At 50.7% G+C, this 22,733-nt stretch overlaps 1 protein-coding gene across 2 annotated transcripts in view; it reads right to left on the reverse strand.

Moving 5' to 3' along the window:
• Positions 1–22,727, reverse strand: part of WSCD2 (WSC domain containing 2) — a 75,966-nt gene extending 53,239 nt beyond the window's left edge. The window contains exon 1 of one of the 2 annotated variants that reach the window (XM_006762036.2): positions 22,347–22,727. The gene's annotated coding sequence lies outside the window, so the exon portion shown is untranslated. Of the gene's footprint in view, positions 1–20,302; positions 20,463–22,346 lie in introns of those variants that run through there. The other variant, XM_015562856.1, reaches the window with a different exon arrangement.
• Between the last annotated feature and the right edge of the window lie 6 nt (positions 22,728–22,733).

The raw sequence follows: 22,733 nt of genomic DNA on the forward strand, positions 1-22,733 counted from the left end.
GCTGAACCAACTTTGAGTCCAAGAGGAATAATAAGAGTCCCCAAAAATCACATGGCCCCGGGCAACGTGAGTAGGACCATCCTTAGCCCTTTTTCAGCTATAAGACAGTTATTTATCATTTTGTCAGTTTGTTGAGCACCTACTTCGTGCCAGGCCCTGTGTGTTACAGATGCAGAGACAAGTTAAGTCAGAGTCCCTGCTCCATGGGACTCAAGCTGGAGTGACAGAGGCAACCGCAGTATTGTGGAATCCCAGCATAGCTACTTTCCCCTTTGGGCCTTGGTTCTCTCATCTGTAAAATGGGCAGAGAGTTGCTGTGAGGACTAAAATGTTTTTATCCAAGTAAGAGGCTTAGGAGAGAGTCCGATACACAGGAAGGATGTATGTTGGCTATCGTCATCAGGGTGTGATGGGGAAACAGAGAGGGCCAAGGAGGGCTGGCTGGAGGATGCGGTGTCAAGAGTGACATCCGAGAAGACGATGTTGTATTAGGAAAAGGAAACCAGGTGGAGGGAACAGCCAGGGCAAACATTCAGAGACAGGAAAGGGCTCCGTCAGTCTCAAGGGCAAAAAGAGGCTGGTGGGTTTTGATTTCAATCCAGGGGCCACAGGAAGCCACAGACGGCCTCTAGCGATCAGATCTGTGTTTCAGGAAGAGCTCTAGCCGCAGTGTGGGGGGTGTTCCAGGAATCTAGGCAACAGACAGAGGTGGCCTGGCTCCAGGGAGTTGGAGGTGAGGGCGCGGGCATGGAAGACACAAAGAAGGTAACTGATGGGATTGCTGAATCGACAAGAGCAGAGATGGGGACTTTCTTGTTCACTGCTGTGTCCCCAGTGCCTAGAACAGTGGCCGGCACATAGTAGGTGCTCAGCAAATATTGTTGGATTGAATAAATATGGTAAGGGAGAAGGGGGACAACAGACTGGGGGAGGAGATATAAAGGAACCCCCTGGGATACGACAACCCATTTATTCCCCTGTGACCTATGAGAAAAACATTGATTGCCACCTTATTTTTTTATTTTATTTTTGGTCTGAGTCTCCGCTCCAGAGATGGAAATGGAGACTCAGAGAGACATAGCAACTTGCCAAGATCACACAGCACAGAAGGGGGAGATAGTGGGCCTGCACCAGGTGCTCCCCTGACCACTCCTCGGCCTGTCCCCGGGGCCCTGAGCATAAGCATCCGCCAGGGACCTGCTAGGTGGAAGGATGAGGGCGTACTCACATCATGCCAGGGAGCGTTTCACTTAGAGACTCGGGTAAAACCCTGCAGCCTAATTAAAGGGCCATCTTCATTTCTGGCTGTGCCTTTACGGGCGATGCTCGGGCCCTGAGCCTCCCATGGTGTCCCTGTCCACCTGCCACCACCCACTCCACTACCGGCCACTTCAGGGGCAACTTAATCTCGGAGTGTCCAATTCCCTGACATGGTCCAGGAAGGAGGTCAGTCGGGTGAATTGCAGCATTAGCATCAATTATTGACCCTGAGCTGCGGCAGCCACGGAAGGACTTGGTGTGTAGCCCAGGCCGGGACCCACAGCCTCAGACAACAGGTTGGTTCAGGTTGTGCAGAAAACGCGGAAGAAATCTGGCGAATGTAGGCTGCTGGCTGACCTGGTTCCAGCCTCAGATGAGCCTCCCATGGGTTGCAGGATAATTTTCAGAGGAATTAATTTGTGTTCGATTTCCTTGGATGTTTCTCTCACCCCCAGTTCAAGCAGGTGGCTAGTCTTGTTGTGACCCATGGCCTCAGGGATGTATCTGCAGGAATTAGACTCAATCCCCCAGTCAAAGGCTGGGGGCCCCACCCCTCTGAGAGGGCAGCCTCCGAGACTAGGCTCCAGCCCAGTGTTACCTGGGATATGTCAATTTTTCAAGAGATATTGGACAGCCAGGTTTTTATAGAAAATATTCCACTTTTTAAAAGTTGGAAGATAAATTAATTAATTAAAAAACTTGGGAAAGACAAAAGTATAGAATCAGGATAAAGATCAGTGGTTGCCAGGGGTTGGGAGGGAGGCAGGGCGGGACACGGGGGATTTTTAGGGCATCGACACTGTTCCCGCAGAGAACAGTAATGGCGGATCCTGTCATTATACATTAGTCAAAACCCGGAGAACGTACAGCACACTGTGACCTCTAATGTAAACGATGGACTTTAGGTCATTGTAATGATCACTGCTGGCTCATTAGTTGTAACAAATAACCACACTAACATAAAACATTCATCAGAGAAGAAACTGGGGGCAGGGAGCAAGATTGAAAGGGGCAATTTCAATCTCTGTAGGTCGTGCTCCATTTTCCTGTAACCCTAAGATGCACCCCCGAAATAAAGTCTATTAAACAAATAAACAAACCCAGCAAGCAAAAGGGTAACATCTGGGGCCTCATTCAATCTTACAACTGTCCATTCACAAACTGCCGAAAGGTCATCTGTGAGCCTGCGAAGTGGTCTGGGGAAGGAAGTTGGAGGTTAGGAAGTCATATCTCCGGGGCAAGGAACTGGCCAGAGGATGCAAGTCCTGGCAGTGCCCGAGGGGAGGGGCTGGCACCTTGATGGCAGAAATACCAACCTGGGCACAGCTTCCCATGCTCCAAGCAGGGCCCAAAAGAGCAGAATTTCCAGACTTGAATGAAACATGCAGGGTAAGTGCATGGGGTTGATGCTGACCAGGTAGACAGGGTCAGTTTTGGGGGATATCCATCTATCCTGGCAGGAGGGCACCCCAGTAATGACAAATACTAAGTTTCTGGCCACCCAGTAGAGACTCCAAGTCTAATGTGAATTCATTTTAAGATCTTTAATAAAGTTGCTATTTGGGGTGCACCTGAATTTGTGGGCTTAAATAAGATTCCGTGATACCCACCACCCACACCTGTCCGCCTCAACGGAACTCAGCCATCTGTCAAACCAGATTCTTAAAGGTGGCGGCTCCTAAAATACATCGAGAGAGCTGAATTTCAATCCATTCTTAGAAAGGCGCTGCTTGCCCTGGCTGGTGTGGCTCAGTTGGTTGAGTGTAGTCCCATCCACCGAGAAGATGCCGGTTTAATTCCTGGTCAGGGCACATGCCTGGGTTGTGGGCTCAATCCCTTACAGCAGAGGGCATGCAGCCAATCAATGTTTCTCTCCCCTCTCTCTCTCAAATCAATAAAAACATATTTACAGCAGAGGGCGTGTAGCCAATCAATGTTTCTCTCCCCCCGCTCTCAAATCAATAAAAACATTTTTAAAAAAATAGAAAGGCTCTACTCAAATCCAATGGAAATTCACTCGCTGATCCCCCTTCCAGCTTATGTGGAAACTAACACCAACAAAGCTCCTACTATGTGCCAGCTATTTCACAGGTTTTGTTTCAAACAGCTTTCACAGCTGCTCTTGGTTGGGCTTACTCGGTGCTGAGCTACCCCGCTGGGTTAACCTGTGAGGGACTCATCGCACAGAGGAAGCAGCAGCTCAAAGCTACCAAATGGCTGTTGCTGAGGTTACCTGGTCACAAGTGGTAGAGCCGGGTGTGCGCTCTGCTCACTCTTTCTCCTCCTCCTTCAGATGAATCGAACCGAATGCCTCCATTTTCTCTCCCTCTGACAATCTATTCGCACAATGCAAAGCCAATTAACAATTTTATTTTCTGTTCATGAAGGCTTTTTAGAGTTTTGGCAAGCATTTCCGACTATCTAAAAAACAGTTGCAAAATATTACATTTGAACAATATTTGAACTGCACCAGATAGGTTTGTTGGTGCAGAACAGTGGAGGGAGGTTGGTCTGGGAAGTCAGTGTATATTTCAAAGAACCCTATATGCTTTCTCAGATGTGGGGTGTTTCCAACAGTTACCTACTTCCTCTGGATGGCCGGGAGAGGCATGGGGTCCTATTGGATCATCTCCATCTTCCCCAGGCAGCATGGAAGCAAGATGATAATGATAACAGTTGCAGCTGTTAATTTATGGAACACTACTTCCTGCCAGCCCCCGGGCTGTGCACTTTGCATAGATTATCTCATTTAAATATCAGCACAGACTTAGGAATTTGGTTCTATTATTGTCCCCATTGTACAGAAGAAACCACTGAGGCTCAGATAGGTGAAATAACTTGCCCTAGGTTGGTCAGCTCCTAAGTGGTACCTCTAGGGTTTGAAACCACATCTGTCTGACTCACAGGTGCCACATGCTCACCACTAAGTTTTCTGGGACTCAGAGCTACCAAATGGCTGTTGCTGAGGCTACCTGGTCACAGTCCTTTGAGGGGCCTTTCAGCAAGCATTGATGTTTTGGGACTATCAGGTGCATCTTCTGCCAGTCAATTGGTCATTCAACAACCAGATAATATACTGAGTCCTTATACTAGGCCTGGTGTGATGGTTACAAAACTCAATAAAACTCAGTCTCCCCCCAAGAGCCACAATCCATGTGTGCACATGGTGAGGCCCCACAAGAACAAGTAATACTGGTCCAGGGTGGGTGGAACCCTCTGATGCCTCTAACAGCACCTCATACTCTAGCCATCCATGTCAAAACCTGCTCATGCTCTAGCCATCCATGTCAAAACTGCCTGTCCCATGTTCCAGACTCATTGCTAATATGCTAGGAGCAATAGTAGAACTACAGCAGGCCTAAGCTACAGAGAACCTGAGGAATTGTCCCATTGCAGACACTGAGGCCCCAGGAAGAGAGGGAAACTTGGCCAATGTCACAGAGCAGAGCCAGTCCCAAACCCAGGTCTCTCCCCTCCTTTCTCAGAGATTTTCCCCCAGCATCACATTGTATGTGTCCACGTGGCTAGGCCACGGGTGCCCAGAGGCTTGGTCAAACATTACCCTGTGAGGGAGGGAGTTTCTGGATGAAACTAACATTGAAATCAGTGGGCTGAGGAAAGCGATCCCCCCCCCCCCCCGCCCACAGGGTGGGTGGGCCTCATCCAGTCCTCGGGAGGCCTGAACAGCACATACAGGTGCAGTGAGGGAGAAGCTGTCTTCAAGCTGGGACATCAGTCTTCTTCCGCTTTTGGACTTGGGCTCAAACTAGAACTTACACTATTGGCTCTCCTGGGTCTCTAGCTTGCTGACTACATAACGATGTGAGCCAATTACATATCTCTATTTCTCTCTCTTTTTCCCGGCCCCTCCATCTCTCTCTCTCTTTCTCTTTCTCTCTCTCTCTCTCTCTCTCTCTCTCTCTCTCTCTCTCTGTGTGTGTGTGTGTGTCTTCTATTGGTTCTGAGTCTCTGGAGCACCCTGACTCATGCAACCATTTTGCAGGCAGCAGGCTGGGACTCAAGGTATATTTGACATCCAGGCAACATAACTGCCTTTTCATAGAGCGATCCAGACTTCGCCACCCTGCCGGTATACACATAGTCATAGTATTCCACCAGGCATTTTTATGAGGTTCAGATATCAGCTTTTCTTAAAATGTCAATAGTTATGTAATTGTTTTAATGGGAATAGTGAGGAAGGTTATAAGTGAGCATCGAGCCTTGATTTTACATGTATTATCACTTAGGGTGAAGCTGAGCAAAACAGTGAGTTGATGTAAGACCCACTTAAAGGGCAAACATGCAGCCCTGGGAACATTCTTAAAGGGAGACGAAGACATGCGGGAGGTTGGAAACATCGTTATTTTCCAAAAGAGAGACATTAATGGGGGGGGATTTCAGGTAATTGGGAATGGCAATGGGAGGGTATTTTTCCTTTGAGAAGCCTCCGAGAATCCTTTGGTGGTGAGCAGAATAATGCTCCTCCCTCCAAAGGTGTCTACTACGTTCTAATCCTCAGAACCTGCGAGAATGTTCGCTTCCACACAAAAGGGCTTGGCAGGTGGATTCAGTTTAGAGATGGGGAGGTGGTCCTGGATTGCCCAGTGGGTGCAAGGCCATCATAGGCATCCTAACGAGGAGGAAGGCAGGGAAGGCAGAGTGAGAGAAGATGTGACAGAGCAGCAGAGAGGAGCTTGATAGACTCGCTGGCTTTGAAGATGGAAGGGGCCATGAGCCAAGGAATGTGGGCAGCTTCCAGAAGCTGGAAAAGGCAAGGAAATGATTTTCCCATAGGGCCTCACGAGGGAACTCCGCTGGGCAGACACCTTGATTTTAGCCCAGGGAGACCCACTTGGGACTTCTGACGTTCAGAACGGTAGAGAATAAATGTGTGCAATTTGTTACAGCAGCAATGGGGAACTGATACACCCTTCAGCACCTCTACAGGGCCGTTTAGGCACTCTGAGGACACACGGAGCCCTCGCCTGCACTGCCTCTGCCTTCCCTCCTTCATCAGCAATGAGGAGGTCTTCAACCTATCGCTACAACGGTGTGCTGAGCATCACCCTTTAGCCAGAACCGAGGCAGGTGGTAGCATCACCTGTATTCCACTTGCCTCTTGACACCCACTCCTTCCCTTCTCCTCTGTGTTCTCTGTTGGGGGGAGGGGGGGAGGTCTGCATGGACCACAGCAACATGTTCTCTGACTTCCACTTGAATTTGGCCAATAGGAGGCGCCAAGAGGAGGCACCAGCAGGAGATGGGAAGGTGGATAGAGAATGATCAGGGCATGCCTTCCCCCAGCACCTCTCTCTGTGGGGCCACCGGGGTGGGCAGGGCCCTTCAACTAAAGACCGCAGCTCCTAAAGATGGCCTCTCCGCAAACTCCTTTCTCCAGGTTCCTCTTGCTGCTCCTGCCCTTTGCCTTCTCAGGAATAGGGGCCGTAACAGCTCCCCTCCACCAGCAACCTCGAGCGCTTCGCAGTCCCTTGCGATTTCCCCACATCAAGCCCGCCCCCCAGTATTAAACTCGCACCCGCTGCCCAAGGTCAGTCAGTCATTGCTTCCTGCCAGGCGCCCAACTAATGCCACGTGATGCAAACACGACCCAGGCACGTTAAGTCATTTGTTCAGCTTGCATCTCTCCAGCACCCTCGGCCAGAGGCTGCCAGCCTGGCCCCCGGGCTGTGGTCTATAGTGAGCCGAAGGAAAGATTGCCGTTACTTATTTTTCTATTTGAATTCATTGCCAACAGTTAATGATGTGGAACTTTTTATGATAAACCCAGAGATCCTGCTTCTCGTCAAAGATAAAATGGACCAGTACTGTTCTAAGTGCTTCTCTGTGTTAACTCACCGAATCTTCACCATCACCCAACACAGTAAGTGCTAGCACTAACTCGGTTGTCAATACGGGGAAACTGAGGCACGGAGGGACAACTGGTTGTCTGAGGTTACTCGGCTCTGACCTAGCTCGGCGAACGGCACTGGTGATCCCTGCTTGGGCTCCCTGCTTGCCCAGGTCTGTGACAAACCTGCCTTCGGTCACCTGCCTGGCTCCTGGGGACTAGAGTTTGCAACCCCCTCCCTGAGCTCTTCTCTGTCTCCAGGGGAGGAAACCCTACACCTTCTCCTGGGGCTCCTGGTATGGGCCTGGCTCCTTCACCCGAGAGCAGGCTCAGCCACCGAGAGGGGCACTGGTTCTCTCACCAGTGCGCTCACTCTGACATGCTCTTCCCACAGCTCAGTTACACGGCGGTGCCACCCTGACCCTGTCTCTCCAGCCACACTGGGGATTGCTGATCGCATGCCTGGCTGGGGCCGGTGGGAGCCCGGGACTCATATCCCTGTGCCCATGAACACAGAGCCCTTGTTCTCCTGGCCCCCACCCTGCCCCGCTCACGTTGGACCCTTGCCTCGGTTTGCCCGCGTTGGGCCTCTAATTTTATCCTTCCTTGGGCACTGCCCCTGATCGGACCGCCAACGGGGAAAACAAGCCCGGCAGAGGCGCTTTCTAAAACATCTCTGAAATCAGAGCTGGCCCGGCCCGTTCTCCCCGCCCGTCGCCTTCGCAATGGGCGGTTTGGCTGGGTTCTGTTTCCTCTCTCTCTCTCTCTCTCCCTCTCCCTCTGCTCTTCCTCCCGTTTCTGCCTCTGAGCATCCCGGGGGAGGAGAGTTCAGCTAAATGCCCTCATTGTGAGGGTAACTGAAGCATCTCAGACGCCTCCAGACGGTTCCAGGAGGGCAGTGACGTTGGGGAAGGGGACCGATAGCCCCTTATCGCACAGTGGCTCTCCCATCTGGCCCTGGGGTGGGCAGGGGAGGGCGTGGAGAGAATGAAAGAAACCACTAGAAAGAACTGGCTGGATCTCTGGGGAGACCAACGCAATTTCTAGAAGAAAAAAAAGAAAAAAATGAGAAATGTTATCTGACCAAAGAGAGCAATTAATTGGCCATTAGGCTGTGGAGTAGGATTTCATCTCCAATACTCCCAGAGTTTGGAAAGAGAACTGGATGAGTCCCAGGGAGAACCACAATGGAGTCCCCAGTCCCCAGGGGTCACTAAATATTTATGCGGTACCTTTGTGGGCAAGGCATTCTGGGAAATGCCTGGGAGGGCCACTTGGCTGGGGGCACCGGGGAGAATAAGGCCAAGATTCTAATCTTGACTTTGATTCTAACTGGCTATGGACCTTGGCAAGTCCCTTTCCCTCTGGGCATCAATTTCCCCCGATGGAAACTGAGAGGGTGGTTCCAAACGATCTTAGCTCACCCACCTTTGATCAAGAAACTCTAAAAAAAGAGTTCTGGAGATGAATGGCAATCACGGTAGCAGAAAATTATGAGTGTATTTAATACAACCGAACCATACACTTAAAAACGGTTAAGACGGCAACTTTTATGTTGTGTGTATTTTACCAAGATAAAAAAATTTTGAGAAAAAATAAAGGTAAAAAGGTCTTAAAAAAGCTGATTTCGTGTCCACTGTACAAACAAGGTAGCGGAAAAATATGGCACTTCCTGCCTTACAGGAAGCATTTTTAAAAACATTTTTTTGAAAATTGATTTTAGAGAGAGGAAGGGAAGGAGAGAGAGAAAGAAACATTAATGAGAGAGAGAAACATCGATCAGTTGCTTCCCACATGCACCCTGACTGGGGATCGAACTCACAAGCTGGGCATGTGCCCCGACCAGGAATCACACCTGCCACTCCTGGGTGCACAGGACGGCGCTCCAACCAACTGAGCCACACCGGCCAGGACTACAAATGTTTAAAAAAATAAACAAATGAACAAAGCTCAGCATCAAAGAGTTAATAATCCAGAACCATTAACTACACTTCCAGAAGCCCCTGCAAGACCCCAACCCCAGACCACCCTGACTCGCGCTCCAAGGGCCTATGAAAACCATGGCACTTGCCTCTCCAGTTAGGGCCTGGCTTCCAGAGCAGGGCCCCGGCCCACCCTTCCGTCTGCAGAGAGAACAACTGTGGCCGTCAGTCCAATGACCTCATTGTTCGGGGCCTAGAGATCTGGGCCTGGCACCCAGCTGCCCCCCTTTGGAGCCCCAGGTCCCCATTCTTCTCGGGGCCCAGCCTGTTATCTGACCCTCCATCCAGGACAGCTTATCTCCCGGCTTTCAGCCGCCTGCACAACTAAGAAACCCGAAAATGTTTCTCGGGTTTTATTTTTCTCTCTCTTTCTTATTTTCCTCTGGGGCAATCAAGCCTCCATCTTTATCACACTCTGAAAGGAGAAGCTAACCGTGTCCTCTGACCGGGTGGCCGCAGCGCCCAGCCAAAGCAGCTAGGGCTGTTTGTGCACCTGCACGTACGGATCCCTAAGGAGGGCTTACAGAACAGAGGGGCCACAGCCCTGCTCTTTTAAGGTGAGAATAACTTGGCGTAAGACAGGATGGCCGAGAATGCTCTGTGCATAAGACTGAGCGATATGGCCCAGGTGGGGTCCCCACAAAGGTAAGTATCTGGGGGGGGGGACACAGGGGATCCTTTCATGGGGCCCATGACCCATATACAAAAGAAAACACAAAACAAAATGTCCAGTTTGATGAATTACTGCACAATGAGCATGCGCCCATGTAACCACCTTCCAGGGCAAGGAACAGAACGTGGCCAGCTCCCCAGAGCGCCTTCTGTGCTCCTCCCCCGGCCGAGGTAACCGCCATCCTGACCGCCAAGGCCATCCCTCCCTGTTTTTCTTCCTAAGGCTCCCACCTAAGCGTGCACGCATCCCTAAACACTCTAGTGTGGCTTCTATTTTGAGCTTTTTGTAATCGACGTTATATACAGCACAGGCTCTTTGGTGTCTGGCTTTTGTGCTCGGCATTTGCTTATGCATGAGCCATCCTTTTGTGGCACGTGGCTGTAGCCTGTTCATTTTCCCTGCTGTGTGCTATTCCATGGCAGGATGGAACCGCACAGCACTTGTCTGCTATACCACGATGGATATCTGGTACTCAGCTGCCGTACCTCGAAGTTTTTCACTATCATGATATATACATTTCCTTTCCATATCCTTTGTGTCTCTACCTCAAAATGGAATAGTGTCGTGCTGCTTTAGTCAATATGGCCAGGTGGTTTTCCAAAACAGCTGTACTAATGCACACTCCTGCCAGCAGTGTACGAAGTTCTTTGAGCCTCCTTTTACATTTCGGTGAATAACCACATCTTTGTGCTGTATGCATGTGGCAGGCTTAGAGTATGAGCACAGGAAGGGAGCTAAATGGTCCCCCGGCCCCCTCAAATTGACAGGCTGGTAGAAGACACACAGGTGAGCGAAATCATCGCAACGGCGCTGTAATCACAACCCCTGAAGGGATGATGTGGAGCTTGGAGAGTTCATGGCAGGGAGATCTGACCTGGTGCAGGGGAGCTCCAGAGGAATTCTCAGAAGCGATGCTGCACCCAAGACTGGAAGGAGCTTTACCAAGTAAAGGTGGAGAGGGAAGTGTTCTGAGCAGATTCACAGCATGTGCAAAGGCCCTGAGGTGGAAGGAAGCAAGGTGAGTTTATGGAGCTGAGGGAAAAGGGCCCAGAGAGGTCAGGAAAGCCACCTGAGGTGACACAGCAAGTTAGTAGCAGAGCTGGGTCTAGGACTCCACTGCTAAGGGGGCCTGGGCACCCATGCGTTTGTGTGGATGCGACTGATTCCCTTAGGAGACAGGGTCCTTCACAAGAGGCAGGACCTCTGGGGTCAGGTATGCTGGGGTCCAAACCTTGGCTCTGCCACATCCTAGCTGTGTGACCTTGGCAGATCCCTTCACTACTCAGTCTATTTCCTCTTCTGTAAGAAAAAGCAGACAGTGATTGTAAAACCACTACCCTCAGGGCCCACCTGAGCAGAAAAGGGGGCGGTGCTTGCAAAGGGCCTGGCACGAAGTGAGTGCTCAGTACCTATAAGGAGCCTGAGCATCAATCTCCCTCTCCCCAGGCTGCTGGGGTTGAAGTTTTATAGGAGCTTTGCAGAGTGCAAACTATGTGCCCAATACCTCCTTATAAGACAGGAGCAATGAGGACCCCATGTTGCAGATGAGAATACTGGGGCTCAGAGAGGCAAAGTGACTTGCCCTTAGTCACACAGCAGCGAGTGGGAGAGCCAGGAGCAAACCCTCACGTGGAGGGATGGTGGCTGAATGACCTTCTCAGTCTTTGCAGAGCAAGTTTTACCCCAGGAAACCAGGAGTGTGAAGCAGGAAATCAGAGAGAACATTAATAATCTCAGGCAGCGAAATGAACTGCTTTGAAGCAGCCGTTCTCGCTGAATCCCATCCACGGAGCCTGTTAAAAACGGTGCATGTGGCTCAGAGTTAAAAGGTCTGCCCGTGGCCCTCCAAGGGGGGTGCTGAAAGCACACAGCACATGACTCCGGTTTCTAGAACAATGGCCCGGGTGTCTCCGAGGTCATCCGCAACACGAGGTCTCTGCTGTTCAGACAGAACCGGCTCTGTGTCCCCCATGCTGGCAAGACCTGCCCTGACAACATGGTCCAAGTCCCACTGAGCCACAGACAGGCTTGCTTGGTCTGTCCTGAGTTTTAAAATTGCTTGAATTGGTGGCCAACATTTACAATCAAGGGAACTTTGCAAAAAAATAAAAAAAGGACCAAAAAACTTGGAATGCAATTCTCTTGGAAAAAAACAAGAGATATGGTCACCCTGGGCTTGTATTTTCTCAGAGCGACAGTGGGCTGGGGGTTGGAGCAGGATCCCCCCTTCTATACCCTAACAAGGCCCCTGGTCTCTGGTTCACTACTGCCCCTCTGCTCTGTCTCCCTTCTAGGGGACCCGTCTGGTTTTGCATTCCTCTCTGCATCTCTGAGCCATCACAGCTCTTAGCTGGTGAAGTGACCCACAAGGTGGGGCTTATTAAGGGACAGTGGCTTTCAGCATCTGAAGCCGGAGGGGAAGGGGCAGGTCCAAGGCTCACAGGCAACAGTGTGATGTCCAGGCCGAGTCTTCTGGTTGTGTCTCCTGTGGCCCTGAATACTTGCAGAGCCCCTGCCTGGCCTATATTATCACCACGCCAAGACTCATGATTGCAGCAGTAATACTAGGTGGCACTCACTGAGGACATGGCATGCTGGGGTCAGGGTTAAGGACCTTGCATGCCTGAGCTCATTTCATCCTCATGACCACCCTCTGAGGTGAGGATGAGACAGCCTGCTGGTCTATTGCTTTAGCCTGACCAGCATTCACTTCCCTCCTCTTCGGTTCTCTGGGTCCTAATTTTCCTTTGGGAATCCATCCATCTCCCCCTACTGGTCTTTGTGACTCAGGAAGCAGAAAAGGGCAATTCACCTCTCCCACCCCCTCCCAACGAAGCTCCAGGGTTGGTCCCATGACCTCAATCTGGCCGAGCAACATAGAACATTTCCCTGGCTATGGTGATTGGTTCCAAGGGCCCAGGGTCCCAATTCCAGGACTGGATGGAATGGAGCTTGCAGCTGGCACAATGCAGGCATGGAGCTGCTGATGGGCATTTGTGCTCAGGAGAAGAGACCCAGAGCCAATCTCAGAAGGAAGCCACAGAGAAAAGGAGAGCAAAAAAATTCAGAGGGAGGGAGGAAGAGAGAAAGAGAAAGCTGTAACACTGTCAAGCTCCTGGATCCAGCCAAGCCTGAAGCTGGATGCTACTTACATGAGCCAATATATTCCGTGCTATGCCTGACAATACGAGTATACTGATATATTTAAGTTGGATTTTCTGTCTCCTAGAGCCAAAAGAATCCTGATGAATATAAATACTACCATTATTTCCATTTTACATGAGTAACTGGAGGCTAAGGAGACTGAGGTAAATTACCAAGGCCACAACAGTTGTGAATTGGTAGCACTTGGATTTGAGTGCTGCCTAAAGCCAGTAGGTCAGAAATCCTGGTCTCTTATAGGCCTGTCCCTCTTCCTCTACCAGCTGAGAGTTGGGGAATTTTAGAAACAGCATATGTTTAGAGCCGCTGGTATATTGTGGTGTGGTGTGGTGTGTTAGTAGAGGAGGCTGCATGGAGATGAAATATATAATTATTATTTAAATCAGTTCTGATGCCATAAGGAGAAAAATCAAAGCTTTCTGTGGCATTTCCCCAGTGCCATTTTATTTATTATCTTATCAAACATGGCTGGCATTTGTTTTACAAAAAAAACTCCTTCAATTAAAAAAAAATGTCTCTAATAAAAGTTAAAATAGCCCACAAGCCATCGGGTGACAATGGAAGGAAGACGGGCATTTCAGCAACTTAAAGCAGATTAAAAAACTAATTTGTTGACTCTCTTTTCGAAAGCTCACCTCTCCCTTGGAAGGCTGTGTGTTTTGCATAATGAGCCTGAAATCCTGAAATCCCCACCTCACGTGGGGGCGAGATTTCTTCTTGTTGCTCTGGCCAGGGTTTAATGGAATCAGTTCTCTCCCTGTACTTAAAATCTTTATAAAGCTTTTCCTGCTGCTGGGAGGATAAAGAGCAGAATATTTATGGGGCCCATAAGGCCCTGAGATCTATCTGCTTTCATTGTGGACCAGTTCCTCCCCACCCCAAAGATCTAGTGTCCATGTCCTCGGTTCATGCCGCTCACCTTCCCACCCCAGGACCTTTGCACGTGCTATTTCCTCTGTTTTCCCATCCCTCTGCGCCTGGTTAACCCTAATCATCCTTCAGAGTCCAGCTCACTTTCCCTTTCTTGGGAAGCCTTCCTTTTAAATGCTCTAATGTGTGCCTCCCCTTTCTCCAGAGTCAGATACTTTGCTCCCTGACAGTTACTTTGAGTTGTAATTACGTGACACTTCCCAGAGTTCTCTCCAGACTGGTTTCTGCAGGTGAATTATGGAAGCAAATGTCACGAGCCAGAGGCCAGGCACAGACAGAAGGTTTGGTTTCAGTAGTAGCTTTAGCCCCCGTGCAGCTGGCCTCATTTTACAGATGAGAACACTGAGGCCAGAGACTGAGCCATTGGCTGTTGTTAAGTTGCTAACATTGGAACCCACTGTCTGATTGCAAAGAATGTTTATTTCTTGAGGGCCTGCCATGTGCCAGATACTCTTTCAGGTGCAGAAAGATGCCACTTACTCAACACTGTGAAAAATGAAGAAGAGTTCCAGGTAAGTGCATTTTCCAGACACCCGAGGCACCACGCACAGAAATAGTTAACCATGGGATCAAAGTATTTTATACAGTCAACTATTCTTTGCCCTTTCCCCGGCCTACAGAGTGGGAATTAACTGTTTCTTGGGGCCATCACAGCAGCCAGCAACATTTTTGTTGCTCTATAACAGTGATGGCGAACCTATGACACGCGTGTCAGAGGTGACACACGAACTCATTTTTTTTGGTTGATTTTTCTTTGTTAAATGGCATTTAAATATATAAAATAAATATCAAAAATATAAGTCTTTGTTTTACTATGGTTGAAAATATCAAAAAATTTCTCTATGTGACACGGCACCGGAGTTAAGTTAGGGTTTTTCAAAATGCTGACACACCGAGCTCAAAAGGTTCGCCATCACTGTTCTATAACATAGCACATTGATTGCATAATGGTATTCTTGCCTTATCGACGGTTTTACTTTCCACGATTTCAGTTATCTGTAGTCAACTGAGGCCCAAAAACATTAAATGGAAAATTCCAGAAACAATTCATATGTTTTAAACTGCACACCATTCTGAGTCACACGAGATCTCGCACCATCCTGCTCCATCCAGCATGCTCTACGTGCTCCCTGCCCATGAGTAGCTTAGTAGCTGTCTGCATTCTCAGATCGACTGTCGAGGTGTCACAGTGCCTTTCTTTTACTTAATAATGTCCCCAAAGCGCAAGGATGGTGATGCCAGCAATTCGGATATGCCAAAGGGAAGCCACAAAGTATGTCCTTTAAGTGAAAAGTTCTCTATTTAATAAAGTAAGAAAAAAAAATCCAATACTGAGGTTTCTGGGATCTACAGTTAAGAATGCATCTTCTATCTGTGAAATTGCCTAATAAAGAAGTTAAACTTGATTGCAGGAATGTATTATGGGGAAAAACAGATATTATAGGGTTCGGTCCTATCCACGGTTTCGGCATCCACTGGGGGTCCTGGGAAGCATCCCCTGGGGACAAGGCTACTGTTCACTGATCTCTGACTGGCGACCTTGTTCTATAACATTGAGATGAGCATAAGCTGAAGCTACTGAGATGATGAGGTCATTTGACTCCTGCATTAAATCTCGCCCCCTGCTGGGATCCTTTCATTTCCACGTTTCTTCTTTTTATGATCTCTTCACCTGTGCCCTCGCTCTCTGGCTGCTGTCACTCTGCTCTCTCTACCATCCTACACATGTTAATTTGTCTAATTTGTGCCTCCTAGAGGCTGTAAGGCTGGGTAACCAGGTCGCTGGGCTTGTCGGGATGGTGTGCGAAGTGAGAGTAAAGAGGCTCCGAGTGGAGAAATGTTGGCTCTTTTCTGATATGGACTCCGTGGCGATTCAATGGGATGACGTTCTCTTCCTGCTTCACAGGGAGTTGAGTTTCTAGGACAGCGGTTCTCAACCTGTGGGTCACGACCCCTTTGGCGGTTGAACGACCCTTTCAGAGGGGTCAGCTAAGACCATCCTGCATATCAGATATTTACATGACAATTCATAACAGTAGCAACATTACAGTTATGAAGTAGCAACGAAAAGAATTTTATGGTTGGGTCACAACATGAGGAACTGTATTTAAAGGGCCAGAAGGTTGAGAACCACTGTTCTAGGACAAACAGGGACGTCTCTTCCCTTCTCTGGGCCTCCATCTCCGCATTGAAGAATTCTCCCAGCTCCCAAAGTCTCTGGAGCTGCGGACCCTCTGGAGGCCCGGCCTGTGGATAGATGTGAGCCTGATCCGGAGTCACTGACCTGTGGACATTGATTTCTGACCTCCTCTCTTTTCACTAAGGCCCTGGACCCCAGCTGGGCTTTTTAGCTGAGAAGTCAGCACATTTTCCTATAAAGAGCCAGATAGTAAATATCTTAGGCTTTGCTGGCCACATGGTCTCTGTCACAGCTTCACGACTCTGCCGTTGCAGCTGCAAAACAGCCACAGATAATCTGTAAATGACAGGGTGTAGCTATGTCCCAATAAAACTTTACTGACAAAGACAGGAAGGGGGCCGGATTTGGCCTGGGGGCCCGAGCTTGTCAAGCACTGCCCTAAAACATTCCAAGCTGCGTCCAACCCTCCTCTGGGGCTAGGGCAACCAACGTTCACTGGTTCCCACGGGATCCTCCTGGTTTGAGCACTAAAATGTGCGTTTGGGAAATCTGTCCCTTTCAGACAAAGCAGGATGGCTGGTCTCCCTGTCTGGGATCCCGTGGCCTCTGGTTTCTTCCATCTCCTCGGTGCTCTGGCTGTGACATTCAACCGTCTCCTCCTCAAGAAGGAAAAGGAAGAGAAAGAATAGGAGGAAGGGCTCCTGTTTCCGATGTGCCCGGCACTGTGTGAAGGGCCCTGTCCACATGACCGCCTTTGATCCTCACAACAACCTGGCTGGGGTGCGGTGGCTGGAGATGGCCACAGGGAGGGGAGAGGCTGGGCTGGATCTCGGTCCAATCTGCCTCCAGAACCCAGGTTCTCCTGCTTCCCCTCCGGACTGTAAGCTCCTTGAAGACAGAACTGGGGTCTCCCATCTCTGCATCTTCAGTGCCCACACAGACTATGACACTTAGAAGATTCTGAGCGAATACTAAGTGTCAGCAAATACTGATGCGCAAGAATAAAAGAATGAATGAATGAGCAAATGCCCCCATACTCCCCCTCCCCCCGACACACACACCCAAATAGGCACTATGAAAGATTCATTCCTGCCTACGTTACCTCCAGGAGAGTGAAGGGGGAAATGCTGAATGGATGCTAGGATGTCAGTATGTCAAACGTGCCTGCTGGCACTGGGGAGGCAGTGTGACATCATGGTTAAAAACATGGTCTCTGACATCAGGTGATCTGGGCGCAAATCCCAAGTGTGCCTCTTCCAGGCTGTGGGACCCATGCAAGCCAACTCCCCTCTCTGAGCCTCACAGATTATAACGGAAGATTATAAAAGAAACTGTCTTGTAGACAAGAAACTGCCTGCTGTAATAGATAAGACATATATGAAGCCTCTGGCCTGGGGTATGGTATCTGGTAAACACTCCACAAACACCTATCATTACTATTACTATTGTATTATTACTGCTAATGTTGAGATGAGCAGAAAGTTAGGTAGGAATGGGACATCTATGGTGAGAAGTACAGGTATTCATTATGCAGTTCTGAGTGAGTACCAGGCGTCAAACAGGACAAGGAAACACAGACTGCTTGTAACTGATTAGTTAGCTATCACCACTCTAACGCTGCGTAACAAACACCACCACACCCCAGTGACGTGCAGTGAGGCACTTATTTAGCTACCCAGATAGTGGCTGAGCTAGGCTCTCTCTTCACTGAGGTGTGGGCTCGGGGAGGCTGGACATGAGTTCATTCTGGGGCCAGGCTGCGGGGGCAGTGGCCACCTTGGGGGAGCTCTTCTCCCAGTCATGGCAGAAACACGCAAGGCTCTGAGTCCTGAGCTAGGAACAAACACACTGTCACTTCTGCCTCACCCAAATGGCCAAAGCTGATCACGTGACTGGACCCAAACAAAGGACCAGGAACATAAACCCCGTCTGGCCCTTGAGTGGGAGGAATGACGATGGTGCGTGGCTGAGGGCATGGACACCGGGAAGAAGGAGGAATTAGAGCCTCTGATGCATGTGCCCCGATAACCAAACAGCAGCCACACCCTGCCTCACACTGCCTTGCCCGGCTTCCTCTTCAGCCCCTACCTCATCAGCTCTTGGTCAAAATCTGGGAGACCCTGAGCGGTAACATGTGTAAGCCGTGGGGACCCTCGCCCCACCTTCCCAACATCTGGACCTGCTCCAGGGAGCCATTCATCTCGGGCAATTTCTTTCCTCACTTGATTTGTTTATTTAAGGAAAACAAGTAGCTCCTAATTAGCAACACCGCTGTCGAGATGCGCGGCCCGTCCCAGGCTGCCGACGTGCAGACCTTCCGCCTGAACTGCTACCTGCGCTCTTAACATCTGTGAGTTCGCTCAGCAGCACTCCTCAGGTGCAGGCTTCTGGCCACAGCGACTCGGGCTGCTGCAGGGGTTGAGGGAGCCGGGGGCAGGGGAATACACCGGCTTCGGAGCTAAGGCGCAGAGAAAACGAACACGCAACGTCCCGGCGCGCTGCTCAGAGCCGGCACCGATCGCTGAGCCACCACTCGGAAGGTGCACAGCATGAGCACGGCTCAAACCTGAGGAGCAGGCGGAAGAGTCATTGTAAAGGTTCGGAAATGTTTTCTGCTTGGAGTCTCAGTTGTGTTTACACCACACACACACACACACACACACACACACACCTTTACACCCCTATGGATACTCAGATCTGTAGAAACGCACATCTCGGAAACACACGCATATACATGAGACATGCACAAAAGTGACATGGCCTGACAGACAAGCCAACATGCTCAGAAACACACAATGGCCACCCAGAGACATGTGAGAAAGTACAGTGCAACAGCCCAGGTACACACACTCAGAAACATGCTCATACACAAAAGTTACACTGCAACATGCCCAAACACACTTTGAGACACACACAACATTCACATACACACAGAGACACACTCAAATGTACACTGGAACCAACACACCCAGATACTAACACCAGGAAACACACACATACACGTAGAGATACAACTGAGCATGCAATGCTACACACAGGCACAGACACTCAGCAACACGTGTGCGCACACAGATGCTCAAAAAGTGTACACTGAATACACATATGTGCACACCCACAGAAGCACATGTATACTCAGAGACGCAATCAAATGCACCCTCTAACACTCATAGATACACATGCCCTGAACATCACACATGCTCACAGAGACAATCACAGAGGTTATACCATGACCAACAGATGCACACACTTACACAGAGACAATCAGGTGTGCAGAGCTATACACACGTACGCACACAGAGACATGCACAATGTACACTGGAAACCATGTAGACAGATAAGCCTGTGAGTGCATACCACAGCTCACACTCACATAATCAGTGCACACACATGTACACTCACAAGCGCCCACATGGACATGTGCAGACAGCATGGACAGCTAGCAGAGCGTGCCCCAGGCAGACCTGCACAGCTTCTCAAACACAAGTATTACCGCACAGACCCACACAGCACATGCATGCAGCTGTGTAGCCATGCACCTGCCGTCACAGAGACACATCCAACTCACATACAAACAACTGCTTAACACTCCTAAGTGCACACACACCCTGCACTTATGCTGACTCACACAGGCACGCGTTCTCTTGCAGGCATGCACACGCACAGGTACTCATCAACCCATGTTTATGCGATCTCCTAAATACACACTCATATTGACACTGTTCTCACATATGTGCACATACACTAAGGTTTTTATGTCAACCATACTCACAATGAGCACATGTGCCCCAAACCTGCATGAGAATAGACAAATGTGTCTACACACACACTGATATCCTACTCCACCAGGAAAGCAAACTGTTGATTTTTTCAGGCAAGCCCACAGGCTGAGCTAGCCCACGGCGGCACTGCTCCTGCCCAGTCCCTACTGCACACCCATGAACTCACTCGTCAGCAGAGATGAAGTCTGCCTTCCCACGGTGATTTCAGCCTGGACCCTGGGGAACCCTAGTTTGGGGAGGGACAGATGCCCCAAGCCTCAGAACCACTCAGCACGAAATAAGACTGACCAATCTTCTGCCTTCCCCCCACAATCTCAGCAACACCCTGTCCCCTGCCTAGACACACACACACACACACACACACTCACAGAAGGCACTTCCCCCAGCATGGCTGTTCCTACAGGGAACAGCAGCCTCACCAGCTCAGACAGCCTCAGCAGACAGTGCCTGACACCCAGACACACCTACTAACTTCTCTGCCCTGGGTCCCTACATAGCTGCAAAGTTGAAGCCATGGAGACAGCTTACCTCCACCTCCTGTTGTCATGGTGACACAGCAGCTGGATGCCTCAATTCCTCCCCAGATGGCCCTGGGCTCCCCACTAGGAGCTGCTGGTCCAGCCATGCTTTTATGAGGCAGCAGCGAAGGGGTGGGGACTGCAGGTGCCAGGTGATTGCAGAGGACAAGGGCCCTGCCCCCCAGCCAAGGATCACCTGGTGCGATAGGGCCAGCCCCTGGGGGGAAATAGCAGCCGGATGCCCACGCACAGGACCTGAAAACAGGGCGCTCTGCTGCTGTGTGTGTGGAGCTCCACTCCAGTCTCCGCTCCATACACTGCTTACATGCACCATCTCGGTTAGTCCTCCCAACAGCCTTCTGGAGCCGGAACTATGAGGTCCCCATTTATAGTGGAGGGAGTGAGGTTTGGAGGGTGGAATGTTGGTTAAACGCAGAGGTGTCCAAGTCCCAAGCCTCTTAAATTATACCAACTCTTGGGATTTTGAAAATCGCATCTGTGATAATTGCTCAGGGTCATAGAGTGCCTGAACTGGGACTTCTGAGGATACATGAGATCTCTTCCTTTTATAGAAGCAGCTACAGGGCCCAGAGAGGTCTAGCGATTTTCCCAAAGTCACACAGCAATTGAGGGCAGACTTGAAACTGATCCAGAGATGGAGTTCCTGACCCAGAGATGGAGTTTCCCCAGGGCATCAAGAACGGGTCTCCGACGCCCTGGAGGAATACCCGGGTCCCAGCAGCCCAGAGAAGCCACTCCTAGGCTGGCCCCAGGTCAAAACCCCAAGCCACGGCAAGGGGTCCTCAGACTCCGCCCTCACGCCTCAAACACTTTCCAGAAACCACGCGGCAATGTTATTCCCCAGAGACAGCCTCCCAGCCCCAGCAGGCAATCGCAGGAATATGTCCCACCTTCTGGTCATGGCCAGAAGCCCGTCCACTGCCTGCCTCACTGACCAAACAGTCCATCGAGAGGACCCCCAGCCCTAGGCTGGAACCTCAGTGAGGCAGCACAATGCCTTCTAGAAGTCTGTGACCGCAAGGGTGGCTCCAACATGATCCTTGGAGACTAGGTGGTCTCTTTGAATCATGCTTTTCATTAGGAGGAAAAATAATCTGGCCCAACTCATGAGCTATGTGCTGGCCTCAGCACAGCCTCTAGGGACATGGAGCGTGGGGGGACCACCCACATCCTCAGAGCTGGGGGTGAGCATGCCAGGAGTCCTTAGACAACTGTCCATTCCAGCTCCTTTTTTTTTTTGCAAAAAAGTTTGCACCTCCCCAAGCTCCAATCTGAATGGTCTTATTGAATGGCCCAGGAAACTTGCCCCAAATCTTTTGCTCATCTAAGGCGCTGCAAGGAACGGAAGGTGATCCCCGCCTCTCCTGGTGGCTCTGCCAAGGAGGTGAATCCTCTCCTGGGATGACACTCGGGGCTTGGATGGAGGTGATCTGACTGAACTGAATGGGTCCCCCTGCCCTTCAGTTCCCTCACCCTCTCCTAACACACACACACACACACACACACACACACACACCCCAGAATGGACACAGGCACGCCTGCAAAGCCCTGGACGCAAAGGCCATCACCTGGGCAGTCTGGACGCTGGCTCAGATAACAAGGAGCCTCCTCCACCAGAGTATCATCCCCAACGAATACCTTTAAAGCCAACCGGAAAATATGACCAGTGCTTCCTCCCTCAGAACTCGGAACTGCCCAAGAAGGGGGTGGGTGACTCATGAATCAAATGAAAAGGGGCCGCTGCCTTCCTCCTGGCCCAGCTCAGCGGGAGAAGCCCTTGGGTGCCTGCCTGTGGGGACCCGCAGGATGTCCAGGGAAAGGCTGCCTGGCTGAGCCAGGATGTCCCACCCTCTGCCAGAGGAGAGAAAGTTTGTCATTTACCCGGAGCTGGGCTGTCACCGCTCTGGGTTCTTTACTCACCTGGCTCTGGGCGCTGAACCCCCAGCCTGCGGAGAAGCAGCTGGAACTGGAAGCTGGATCATTTCGCAGAGGCTCCCCACCCTCTTACCCCCATCGGGGCCCTCAGCCCTTACCTGCGGGGGTGTCAGCCACTTGCAAACTCTGCCAGCGGAGCCCAGCAGGCGCCTGGGGTCTCTCTCGGAGACTCCCGCGTCCCGCTTGGCGTGCCCGCTCTGTGGGCGCCTTCCCAGCTGCCAGCTGCTGCAGTGGCATCAAGGAGAGCGGAGTCCAGATCTCCTTCCTCGCGGCCAAGGCTCTTCCAGCCGGGCCCGGGGCTCTTTCTCCGGGGCTGGTGCAAGGGGCATCCTCCGCCTCCAGCGGGAAAGTGAAGTGTATGTCCTGGATTGCAGCAGCGGCGACAGCGGTGGCCGGGGACCAGGAGGGGTGGCGACGCCAGCCGGCGAGCTGGGGAGGCGGGCGGAGGCGAGAGGAAGTGAAAGCCCCGCTCCTGCGAGCCTGGC

The sequence above is a fragment of the Myotis davidii genome, unplaced genomic scaffold (assembly GCF_000327345.1).
Source record: "Myotis davidii unplaced genomic scaffold, ASM32734v1 scaffold478, whole genome shotgun sequence".
Lineage (NCBI taxonomy): Eukaryota > Metazoa > Chordata > Mammalia > Chiroptera > Vespertilionidae > Myotis > Myotis davidii.